The sequence below is a fragment of the Delphinapterus leucas genome, chromosome 17 (assembly GCF_059928025.1).
Source record: "Delphinapterus leucas isolate spDelLeu-1000000601 "Yukka" chromosome 17, BTC_Dleu_Yukka2, whole genome shotgun sequence".
NCBI lineage: Eukaryota > Metazoa > Chordata > Mammalia > Artiodactyla > Monodontidae > Delphinapterus > Delphinapterus leucas.
In genome coordinates, this window is record NC_143145.1 from 25247636 (window position 1) to 25261173 (window position 13538).

General features: G+C 31.7%; 1 protein-coding gene across 1 annotated transcript in view; it reads left to right on the forward strand.

Annotated features, from left to right (window-relative positions):
- The window catches only part of CSMD3 (CUB and Sushi multiple domains 3), a 193120-nt gene that overhangs the window by 67022 nt on the left and 112560 nt on the right, over window positions 1-13538 (forward strand). The window lies entirely within an intron of this gene.

Genomic DNA, 13538 nt, shown 5'->3' on the forward strand with positions numbered 1-13538 from the left:
ACAAAAGAATGTGTAGATTTTGTGAAAGGAGTACCAGGCATGTTGAGAATCAAGCTGAGATCTTATAGGAATTTGTATGTGTCTATTCCTTTTTCTGCCCAGCCTCCCTTCTGTGTAAAACTATTTCTTTTGTGATGGAGTTTCAATGCCTTTGCAATAGAGCGGCATGGACTTCAGGTGAAGGGAGTAAACAAAACAAAAGATGAATGCTCTCTCACCTTGTAGCCCTTTTCTTAGATCTTATAGAAAGCTGCTAATTACATTTTCATATTTCATCCAAAAGGATAGAATGTAAAATCAAGTAGTTAGAGAAGTACATAGCCATTTTGAATTCAAAAGACAAATGAACCCTGGTTTAAATAGCTGTAATACTCTCTAACCCAATCAGTTCTGTTATTTGTTCTAAATATGCATGTTTGGAAAGCAGAGACTTAGAAAAGGTATGCTATTTAACATCAAAGGTCAATTAAATTTTGCCTATCAGTAAACATTCATGTTCAATTAGTAGCATATATATTTACAAAACTGAGTTATTAGTAACTAATATTTATTACTATATTTCAGATACTGTTCAAAGTGTTTTACAAGTATCAATTTATGTAATATTCACATCAATCCTGTGAGCTTAGGCACTTGTATTATCCCTAGTTTACAGATGTGGATATTGAGGCACGGAAAGGTAAAGTGACTTTCTCATGTGGCTCATCCTAAGTTCAATCCTTGAGAGTCTGATTCCAGAACTGGAATCCTTCACTCTTCAGTAGACAGTTGCTAGGGCATTTCAGATCCATAGATTGATTATTTGAAAATATTAGTCCTCTAAATCTGCTCAGCTGCAGGTGCTGACAGTCTTTAAGCTGCTTAATCCATTCTGTCATGGAGCTAACAAATCTTGTCATTGCAGTACCTTGACATCATAATCAATAAGGTACTACCCATCTGACTACTAGAACTACTGCTGCCCAGAAAGACCTACTGGGCCTTCCTCCACCAAGTTAGAACCCTTTTGCATCAAAGCAAGTTTGAATCAGACCTGAATTTACCACAGCCTCTTGGACATTTTAACTCTTCACCACCTGTCCCAGAAGTGGTTAGATCAGCTCCCTTAGTTATGGCCCAGTCTGATTCTGAGTTTTTTCCTCCCTACATTAGCATGCCATTGGGATACTCTGTGAATTATTCCCTTCTGAGAGGAAAACAAATGTGAAATAAAATTGAAACCCTTCTTTATTTTCATAAACTCAATTTTTACTTTTTAATTCAATAACTCCTATCCTGATCACTGTATAACAGTAACCACATCCACATTTGTTTTATTATCCTCATTTAAAGTTAATTAATTGCCAAATCAGTGAGTCTCTGTACAGTGTTATTTTTTTTTAACATCTTTATTGGAGTATAATTGCTTTACAATGGTGTGTTAGTTTCTGCTTTATAACAAACTGAATCAGTTATACATACACATATATCCCCATATCTCTTCCCTCTTGCATCTCCCTCCCTCCCACCCTCCCTATCCCACCCCTCTAGGTGGTCACAAAGCACGTAGCTGATCTCCCTGTGCTATGTGGCTGTTTCCCACTAGCTATCTGTTTTACAGTTAGTAGTGTATATATGTCCATGCCACTCTCTCACTTTGTCCCAGCTTACCCTTCCCCCTCCCCGTGTCCTCAAGCCCATTCCCTAGTAGGTCTGAGTCTTTATTCTCATCTTGCCCCTAGGTTCTTCATGACCTTTTTTTTTAATTTTATTTTTTAGATTGCATATATATATATGTGTTAGCATATGGTATTTGTTTTTCTCTTTCTGACTTACTTCACTCTGTATGACAGACTCTAGGTCCCTTCACCTCACTACAGATAACTCAATTTTGTTTCTTTTTATGGCTGAGTAATATTCCACTGTATATATGTGCCACATCTTCTTTATCCATTCATCTGTTGATGGACACTTAGGTTGCTTCCATGTCCTGGCTATTGTAAATAGAGCTGCAATGAACACTGTGGTACATGAATCTTTTTGAATTATGGTTTTCTCAGGGTATATGCCCAGTAGTGGGATTGCTGGGTCTATGGTAGTTCTATTTTTAGTTTTTTAAGGAACCTCCATGTTGTTCTCCATAGTGGCTGTATCAATTTACATTCCCACCAACAGTGCAAGAGGGTTCCCTTTTCTCCACACCCTCTCCAGCATTTATTGTTTGTAGAATTTTTGATGATGGCCATTCTGACTGGTGTGAGATGATATCACATTGTAGTTTTGATTTGCATTTCTCTAATGATTAATGATGTTGAGCATTCTTTCATGTGTTTGTTGGCAATCTGTATATCTTCTTTGGAGAAATGTCTATTTAGGTCTTCTGCCCATTTTTGGATTGGGTTGTTTGTTTTTTTTGATATTGAGTTGCATGAGCTGCTTGTAAATTTTGGAGGTTAATCCTTTGTCAGTTGCTTCATTTGCAAAGATTTTCTCCCATTCTGAGGGTTGTCTTTTCATCTTGTTTATGGTTTCCTTTGTTGTGCAAAAGCTTTCATTGGGTCCCATGTGTTTATTTTTGTTTTTATTTCCATTTCTCTAGGAGGTGGGTCAAAAAGGATCTTGCTGTGATTTATGTCACAGAGTGTTCTGCCTATGTTTTCCTCTAAGAGTTTGATAGTGTCTGGCCTTATATTTAGGTCTTTAATCCATTTTGAGTTTATTTTTGTGTATGGTGTTAGGGAGTGTTCTAATTTCATTGTTTTTCATGTACCTGTCCAGTTTTCCCAGCACCACTTATTGAAGAGGCTGTCTGTACAGTGTTATTTTGATGGCACAAAAATTAAATGTAACATCCAAAATTCCTGACTTGCTTAGGCAGTGGCAGAATGTTTCAACAATATTCCAGAGAAGAGTTTAGTGGAAAAGGGAGCTTTAACTTCTTTGTTCTGTTGATTCATATTTTAAACGAATGCACAACCCTCTGGGCACTACACTATTTAGTGTGTTGTGTCATACCCTAAGCATCCACTGTACTGTTTCCCACAATGATATTTTCAGAGAGACTGTTCATGTGCACAGAGTATTCTCACAGTTAACTCCTAATGTTCAGGAGTTTCTTTCTGCCATCCTAGGCCTCTCTTATTATTTATTGACTTACATTTGAAATGGGTAAATTAAGAAGAATGGACAAAGTCTTAGGAGTTAAATGAACATGATTAAAGGAGATGGGTTTGAAAGTGCTTGGTGTAGAACAGGAAACAAAAGCTCTTGGAAAGTTAAGTTTGTTGAATACTTAAACCATGAAGACCATTTCAGTAAATGGAACCCTGCCTCTTTGTCTTCGTTGAATATGATATTGTCTTGGTTGAATATGATACTGTAAAAATTAAATGTCAAGTAAACCTTGTTTCATATACAAAGAAGAGTAGATAGACACAATGCCCGGCTTCATTCTGAGTTTATTTGCTCATAGGAGAGCAAATTTTAAAGTTGGGTTAAGTATCCTAACCAATATAATCTAAGTTAGAGGTTTCCTCTATTTAAGTGATTCTTAAAAATCTAAATTAGGGATTTCTTTAAAATGCAGTCTGGGTCTCCCCCCAAATGTTGCCCATTAGAAGTTGTTGGTAGAGGACTTGCTTTGAAGAATGGATTAAACGATTAACATACCAATGATCTGTATGGAAAGATGTGCCCAAAGTACCATTGTTGGTTTATAATTAATTTAATTAGCTAGTCTAACATCTTATCATACATAGAATAAAGGTAAGCTGCCACCTAAATGACCATAAATATAATTAATGGGGCCCTTTCTGTATTAGTCACTTTTTATCCCCAACATTTAGTTCAGTTCCTGGTACCTCATAGAATCAACAAATATTAGTTGAATTAATAAACTGTATTGTAGGATAAAATATATGGGAAATAAGAGGCTTGGAAGTAGTTTCAGGTTTAATAATAGGTTATTTGCATTGGCTTGTTTGTAGAGATTTTTACATGTTTATTTCTACCTTACTAAGTTTCCCTTTCTTCCTGTATCTAGCTTTCAGTGATACATATAACATTATAAAAATGGATTTTTAATAAAAGAGTTAGAGACATTATTCTTAACATCTATTATGCTTAAAGAAGGAGAAATTTCCTTAAAATGGTGTCTCATTTAAGAAACAGCTTAGTGTTTATAACCTATACTAATAGCGTGAGAGCAAAATGCTTTTGATATTGACATGCAAATCTCAGAGAAAGAGAAAGAAGAGCTTGGAGCTGAGATGCATAGAATTTTATACCTCTGTTGGAAACTAAGAAAAAGAATAGGGTTGCTAATCATTCCAGAAAGCATGGTCAGCCCAGACTTCAGGGGTTAAATGTAGCCTTAGGAAAAAAAAAAAATGGTGGTCCAGCTATTAGGTTGAGGTACTAGTTTCTAGATCAGTGTTAAAAGGTTTTGTTTTTTTTTTTTTTTTTTTAAAGAGGGCATAATCATGGCTGCCATACAAATATAAAATAAACATGTGTTAAAATTTTTATTTAACTCATTAATTAATGAGGGACCCTATAATATGTTACAGTGTTTCAAGAAAGAATTCAAAGAACCAAATATAGATTGATGGATGGATGGATGGATGGATGGATGGATGGATGGATGGATAGATAGATAGATAGACAGGCAGATGAAATACTGAAATGAATTTACAATGATATGTAGGATGAATTTACAAATAGTTCTGTCTATTGGATAATAATAATCCTTTGCATTACACCACAGCCCCCATAAACACAGGGGACCCAGAATGATGTACTAGACAATGTCTTGCTTACCAGAAAACAGCATCCAACTAGTTACCTTTTGGTTCACCTTAAAATCTTTACATTTTTGTTTCCTACTTTAGTCTCAGCTATGCAAAGGGTGCAGTTGGCTATTCAGAACGTTTTAGAAGCAAAGGACCTACTGTTATCTGAACATAAGAAAACTAAGTAAATTTAGACATTTAGAGGCAGAATGAGGAAGCAAACGTTGGAGTAACCATTTAATTCTTGAGATTCTGACTGATCAGGGGAGATTTGGTTCAGAATTGTAGCATATCGGTTTAGTAAGACAATAGTTAACCCGATAATGTGTAGGAAATAAGGTCACTATGCAAGTGTTCTTGATTCTTCATACTAGAAAACACTTATTCAACATGTACTTTAAAATTTCATCTTTCGTATAATGATTCAGTACCCTCTCAGAGTTTTTTCCTAATAAAAGCTATTTTTAACTTAAAATTTCCATTGGCCATATTACAGCAGAGTAAGGTTGCAGTTGAAGAGAAGTAGCATACTGATTGCTTAATAAGGGAAGATTCAACACTCAACTCCCTCACCCCCTACCCTTCTCATTTCTCCCCTATCTCATCACAGAATTACTACAATAAATTACAGACTAACATCACTCAAAAGGGAGTGCCCTACAGTTTTCTTTACTTAATATGATGCAAATATATGGTGTTACTGGCTATATTATTAAAAGTTATAGTCTCAACATACCCCATTTACAGGTGACACAAAACTCCAGTCTATCTGTAGAGAAGTAATATTTGAGAACAAGAAGCCTACAAACAGGAAGAAAACAGGGAGTATTTTTTTTCCTTTTTCCTTAGAAAAAGATCTTGGATCACTGTGTATATTGGTTGTTTTAGATGTTGTTTGTAAATATAGTGGTTTGCTTGGAAATTGGACATGTTTCCTAATGGAATATTTGAGATATGTAGGAAGACAGAGATAAAGGATGTTGAATTTTGACACTTTTCCCTAATGACTTCCCAGAAAGATACAGAGAAAGAATGTTATCTATCAAGAGTCTTGTTGCACAGCGTACTTGGTTTAGCAAAGTTCTTAGTGATTAGTCTACTTTGATTTTGGGGGGGATGAGGGGGCACTTAGAAAGTCAATGGCAACATCTGCATTTTAATAGAAACTTTAAAAGACATATTTGAAAACAGATCATCCAAACACCAATCTAAACAAATGCAAAAATAGAAAACAAAAACTTTCTTAATATTTTTAGAAGTATATTTGAAGTAACTTGGGATTTGGTAGACCATCAAATATGGATATTTTAAACAGGTCGAACTGGAAATTTTTCATATGACTTGTAAACCATTAAAATAATTGACTACATGTATGTGATTTGATAGAAACATAAATTTGTTTCCATGACATCATGTTTTAAGGAGGATCATTTATGAAAGTCAGCCCTCTAAGGTTCAGGAATTATTGAAAGTAACAACACTGTGTTTGTTTTCTTTTACCCCACAAAGAACTGGACTGAGATCAACAGCTTATTTTAGCAGGCCAAAAAAAATATGTGTAGCTTTGTGTACAGTATTATGTGTGTGGCTTCAAATACAAAACTCAGCATGTTTCAAATGAACAAGCCTGTCTTCATATGACCACCATAGGATGACCATAACCTCGATTTAAGGGGTAAAATATGAAGAACTTTAAAAATATATATATATTTGTGCAATGTATAGTTCAATGACAGTAATATAATGTTGAATTTATAAAAGTTACCTTGCTTTTACATTATTAAACTTTTGAAAAATCATAGTCTTTTAAACCCCACAATTTTTCTATTCAATGAAATGTTTTAAGGATGAATTTGATTACCTATTTCACTTTTTAAAATCATAAAACACTAGTTGATTTCTGCTCTGTAACAGGTTCTTTCTTTTAAGTTATAGTTTGGGTAGTTTCTGCATGTAAAGTTAATATATTATTAAAGGAAAAGTACAAAATGAAGTAAAAAGGAGACATTTATAAAACTCTGTTGGTAAGTACATCAGATCTGTACTTACCATGAAAAAGCAATCATTTTGTAGAATGTTATATCTCAATTGAAATATCTCAGTTGCTGAGGAATCATAAATAATATGTCTTTATTTTGGCAGAGGATTAACAATGTTTAGGGACCATTTTCAGAATGTGAATTAAACGCTATACATTAGAAATATATTGTTGATATTTTTCTAGTGACACTTATTTATAATGGAATAGCATTTTAAAAACAATCTACGATAAATCCCCTAAACTAAAACTTTGTCTATGTCATCTAAAAGAGGAAAAAAAAATTAGAAAAAGAGAAGAGAGTCACAAAGTGAAAAGAATCTACCAATAGAAAAATTAAAAAGTAGTTATTATAAAAAAAAGTAGTTATTATACAGTATTAATCGCCAACCTTATGATTTCTGAGCTAAATTAAATGTTATACCCATTTAATTTAATTTAAAAAATAATATTCTTACAATTTTATTGCTTTTAGGCCATGGTTATTACTTTTATGACCTGAAGTACATGTGTCAGGCATATCAACCAATTGGCACACATCCTCTTTTAAAGGTAGAAAAAAAAAGATGACTATTAAATTGTAATACTTTGTTCTCTCTCTCCTCCTCTTTCTATTTTTTTTTTTGTTTATTTTTTGTTTTCATTTTTGGATGGTTGGTGATTTGTTTGCTTCTCCTGGTTCCTGTTGATCAGTGGTGTTTGGCCAGTTTGTATTTTTCCAGACATCACTCCACGATGTTGTTGAGGTGTATGATGGGCCAACTCAGCAATCTTCTCTGTTATCTTCCCTCTCAGGATCCCATTCAGGTATCCTTTAATAGAACTGCCATGCATCAGTTATTGATTAAAGACTGACTTTGATTGGTATTGTAGTGAAAGTTGAGATTTATGTCATCCATATTAGAAATAAACTGAAAATAGAATCATTCTTTATTTTTAAAAAAAGAATAGAAACACAAGAATAATTCAAATTCTTGAGAAAAATATAACCAACTATTTTCTGGGATTGTAATCAAGTAAATATAGTACTTAGTCACTTAGTGTGACTTAGTCACTTAGTGTTTAATGTAGTATTTAAAGATTCTTTACAGAATGAGGCAATATTATCAAAACGTAATAAAAGCCTTCCAGTAAAAAGGTTGCAATTGAAGCTGAACCCAAAGAAAATATGTTGTCAGTGGTAGGATGTATTAAAGTAATTTAATAGAACATAGATTGACGTTTTCAAATGACAGTGTAAATTAATATCATCTGTTAGGTTTACTGAATGAAATTATTTATGATATCTTAGTGTTTGTTTTGTTGAGTAGGAGAATCACTTCCACTGAGTTCAGGTAATCAGATCACAATTCGATTTACTTCAATTGGACCAGTAACAGCTAAGGGATTTCACTTTGTTTATCAAGGTAAGTGACTGTGTAGCATAGAAACACACTAAGGAATGATATCAGTTTCCATGCTATGTCCAGAGTTATTGAATGATGAGATCCTCATAACCATATAGGAGAGGTAAAAGTTGTGTGTTTTTTTAAAAACAGTTTTGCCCTGTCCCCTTTCCCATTGTTAGAGCACTATTAATTTGACCAAAGTCAAAAAGGACCTATTGTTTCCATCATCATTCTCAAGTTAGCTGCATGCTTTTCCTTCCTCCCAACATACTGTTTTCAAAACATCTGGTGTGTTTTTTTGACAATGCTTCACTCTACATATTCTGTTTCCTTAGAGTCTAGCACTCTAAATTAAAAATATACAAACTTTTTGTGCTGATGTACTTAGACATGCCAAGGAAATCATTACTCCACTCTAAAATTTTAGTCTCTCATTCTCTTAGGAGAATTCAAACTTTCTTCATGACTATTAAATATTTTTGTGCAATTCAAAGTCAGTTTACATAGTTCTTTTGTCACCTTTCATAGACACACTTCCACATTACATAAAACTAAATTAAGACCTATCATCTGAACATTTTGTTTGAATTATGTATGATCATGTAGTTGTTATTCTCAAATATATCTTGAACTTTATTCCTAATAAATTTATAAACATTAGTGGTTTGATATTCTTATTAAACCCTCTTATTCAAATTATAATATTGGCTATAATATTATACTGTTTCATTCTTAATAGTATTCCCTCTGTAAACAATTTGTGGTATTATGAATTTTAAAAGGCACTCTAACAAATGAAGTTATTTTCACTCAAGTCACATATGAGGAATCTGTCTATTTGGAATTCATCCTATCATTTTTTGGGCTGTTATCAAATTCCTTAGTCCCATCTGTATGTGTTTTAAAAAGAAAAAACATCCTGTTATCATTCTATTTTACTTAATCAAAAAAAAGTCACAATTGAAGGACATACCTATAAAGCCTAAAAGCAATTTCAAATTTGATATTGTATGATTATTAAAATAAAACTTCTATTGTTGTTAATCTGTCTGACTTCTGTCTAGCCTGAACGTATTGTCTTCATCAATAACAAACATATTTTGAACAACCAAGTTTATGAACATGCTATGAAATTAATCAAGTGCTGTGTTTGCTTTTTTAAGTCTATGTTTTTAGGGGCCAAATACTGTAAAAAAAAAAAAACTTGACATTACCTTATGTAACCTGACATCTGTTTTTTGTAAGCTTGGTATTCCATTTTAAAAAGAAAAAAAAAGATGTATCTCTTTGCTTTCATTCCATAAATTGAAATATCTTACTCAAGCTACATTTTTATATTGATGAGTATGGTCAAACAAAAAACAGAAAAAAAAAACCTTAACCGATGTTGTTTAAAGGATCAAAAGTGAAACGTTTTTAAATAAAAAATCTCAATGACAATAGCAATATTTATTCATTTTGAATTGTATTTCATTATGTATAAACTTTTATAAGTGTATTCAAATTGTTAACTAAAGTTCAAGTTGGTGAAGATTTCTTTGAAATCTGTTTGCATACTTTCATTTTGAAATCTCTATTTCTCTACCAAATATGAAATTAAAGTCAACAATTATTTGTACGCAGCTGTTCCTAGAACAAGTTCCACACAATGCAGTTCTGTGCCTGAACCAAGGTTTGGAAGAAGGATTGGCAATGAATTTGCAGTTGGTTCATTGGTTCTTTTTGAATGTAATCCTGGATATATTCTCCATGGATCCTTTGCAATTAGGTGTGATTCAGTGCCAAATTCTTTGGCCCAATGGAATGACTCCTTACCTACCTGTATTGGTAAGTTTATAAATTTGTATGCTTTGTGATTGTACATATTATATATCAAAATTAGTTAGCATGCATCTTTCAATATTTGTTTCAAATATAATAGTTTTACATTAATTTTAAACTATTAGTTATGATGTATCTAAATATGCAAATTAGAGTGGCTATTTGATGCAATTGAGATGAAATGCAATCAATGAAAGTATACATACATATTTCCAATAACACAGAATTGGAATGCTATTAATATGGAATTATTATGTGCTACCATCCTTTGAAATAAGTTATTTTTCATTTTTAAAAGTTTATGCAAAGATTTCTATGCCAATATGTAAGGAATTTACCTATCTTTTAAGGATCACAGAAGCTGATTTTTCTGGGCGTATTTTATCATCAAAAAAATTAGAAAATATGCATTAGTAAATAAATGTTTTTTCTCTTCTCTATAAATTATATGTATGTATAAAAATATAAAATAATAATTTTTCCCAGTATTTCACAAATATAAGTGGAAACAATTTGAATGAGTAGATGGCGTAGGGTTAGCCAGAAATCTCATTATTTCAGACTATATTTTTGTAATGTTGTACCCAATTTATATTGATAAATAAAATAAACACTGTATGAACTTAGCCCTGCTAAGTTATTTGAAGCAGATTAAAACATTTTCTAAACCATAAAAATAGTTTAGAATCTTATATTTCAGGATCATTACAATGACTTTTGGATCTTGTAGAATTCCATGGATGTGGAAAATGTAGACTGTTGGGAAGTTGCTTTCTTCTTTGTTCCAAAAACACATCTGGAAATTAAAATTTTAAATTATATAGTATTAAACTAAAAGAAGCATAGTAAAGCTTAATCTCAGGTTAAGAAATAGTTCTAATGAGTTCTTTCTCATTAAAGTTTTATTGGTATGTGACTTGGAAAATGAGAGGAAGGTTTTTTAAAATAAAAGATAAGCAAAATTTTGTCTTTATTTTAATAATCTTAATACTCCACTTTTTGATAGAGAAGACATGAGTGTGCATATAAACAATATAACATATACATTTATAAATATATAAAATCTATTTTTAATAACACTTCTTACCATACCTGAAAAGAAATTACGTGTCAATAGTTTTTATTTTTAACTTTTTAAAACACATTTTACCATATTTTAACACAGATTAATACAATGTTAATTCATATTTAATTAGAATAAAATATATTCTAAATTGATTTTAATCGAAATTATATGGAACGTACACTCATTACTGAGGAAGTAAAGATAAGGTCTGGTGATATGAATTCATTGAACGTGTACTTTGTATAGGACAAAACTGCTCTAAATCTTTTACCATTCAAATCAGGACGTTATTAATAATTGTGCTGGGAAAGTGGTACAAGTTGGGACTATCATATGTAAAAAGGAAGGATTGATGGTCACTTATCTCTGTAGGAACTTGATATCACCCCTTCCCAAAAGAGATATACCTAGCATATTTTACAGATTGTTTTTCTTACAAACCAGTATTTTAGTTCTTCCTGCTACAATAAATGGAATGTGAACTATTCATTTATTATTCTTTTGTTTGTTGAAAACTCCCTACAAAAAATAATTTAAAACACTGGAAAGCTGTAAATGACTCTTCAACTTTCTCGTCCTTCAGCTAAATAACCAGTTTCTAATATGATTACCACTTACTTAATGCTTCCTATTTTCCAGGTTTCATGCTGAGTAATATAAATACATATTTAATTAAATCCTCACAGCAAATCTATGGAGAAGTTACTCTCAGAATTTACAGATGAATAAGCTGAGTCTTAGAGAAGTAAAACAGTTTTCTTTTAAAGTGACATAACCTAATAAGCAGTAAAGTAGGGGCAGGATTTGAAAATAAGGTTTTTCGACTCCAAACCTCAATGTACATTATAGAAGATTGCTTTTCTTTATGTTTTGGCTGATAAGCTAATTTCCTAATTGGAATTCTATATCTTATTTATAATGTGGAATTTCTTAACCTGTTCAAGTATAGTTTTGACAAACAGCAAGTAAAGGAGAATAAATCATCTGGACTTGATGTTCCTCCTATTTTGCACCTAGCATAGAGATATGGTTAATGGAACAAAGAGATCTTCTTTACATACTTTTATACTCTCATAAGAGAAAATAGATAATGTTCTTCCTTAGGAACCACAATATATGTTGACTTCATACTCTTATAAAATACTAATAAATAAATTATCCTAAAGGACCACGAGCTGAGAGAAATGTTCCTATATGTCTAGGCCAAAATTAGTCATACAACATGTATAAATCAGAAATTACATTGCTTTAAGTCAGTTTAATAATTGAAGAAAGACACATGATAATAAATCTATTTAGCCTCACAATAGATTTTTAAATATTTCTCTCTAAATATCAGGAATCAGTCATTATTTCTGCCTCACTTTTCCCAGTAATTATTTACATAATTTCTGTGTCACTTTTAGTTTCTTTATATACATACTGATAGAAAATATTAATACCATATAACAGAAGATAACTGGATAAGTAGCTGTCTTCATTTAATTTCATATATACTATGAAAATTCCCTCAAGATAATTATAAAGGTAGAGTGATATGATGACTTATGGAAAGGCATAAACTAGCTCATTAATCTTTAAATATTATTGAAAACATTCATCTATTCAGAGTGTTCAAAGAACCTACATATGCAAAGCAGTGAAATGTAAATCCATGAATTACTCATTAAAGTTCTGTTTATGTATTTATCACATTAATGTACTAATTAATGGAGAAAAGTTGTAAAGAATCATGTAGAACTGAATAAGTCCTTATAACTGGGAATTGTAGTAGGTTCTCAGCATAAGGGTTAATTAAGTCTTGGGTAGTAGTGTTAGGCTTTGACTTTAACATGAAATTGTGGTGATCCTGGAAATTTTACATAATCTCTGATTCTCAATTCCCATATCAATAAAACAGGAAAGTTATAGGTTTACTGTGGTTATTAGATGTTTTAAAGTCTTGACATAGTTCTTGGAATCATCTAAGTATTCAAAAATTAAGTTGTTTTTGTGCTTGCCAAATTCTCCACCATAAAATCAGAAGATAAGACTTCAGTTCTCAAGGTGAGATCTAAGATAAAAAATTTATATGCAGTGCTGATAAAGGATTTGATACTACTCATTTTTCATTTGTTCATATCTTGTTTTAATAACACTTTTAAGTTATTATATGTAAAAATTATCTTCCACCAAAGATTTTTGCATCTTGGAAAGGGCTAAAAGCATGGACTTGTGTCATTCTTTCTAATTCTAATAATTTAGAGTTCCTTGAAGGCAAGATTTTTCTTTCAATTAAAATTTTCAGAAAGGCTTTGGGGAAATGTAATGACAATTTTCTAAAGGATAATAGTACTTATTTATTAGAATATGCTATTTAGGGGGATTGTGAAATTTCTTTCCATCAATTTATACATTTAAGAACAATTGGTTAAAAAGGAGCAGAGTTCTAACAATAGGCATATATTCATGATTTG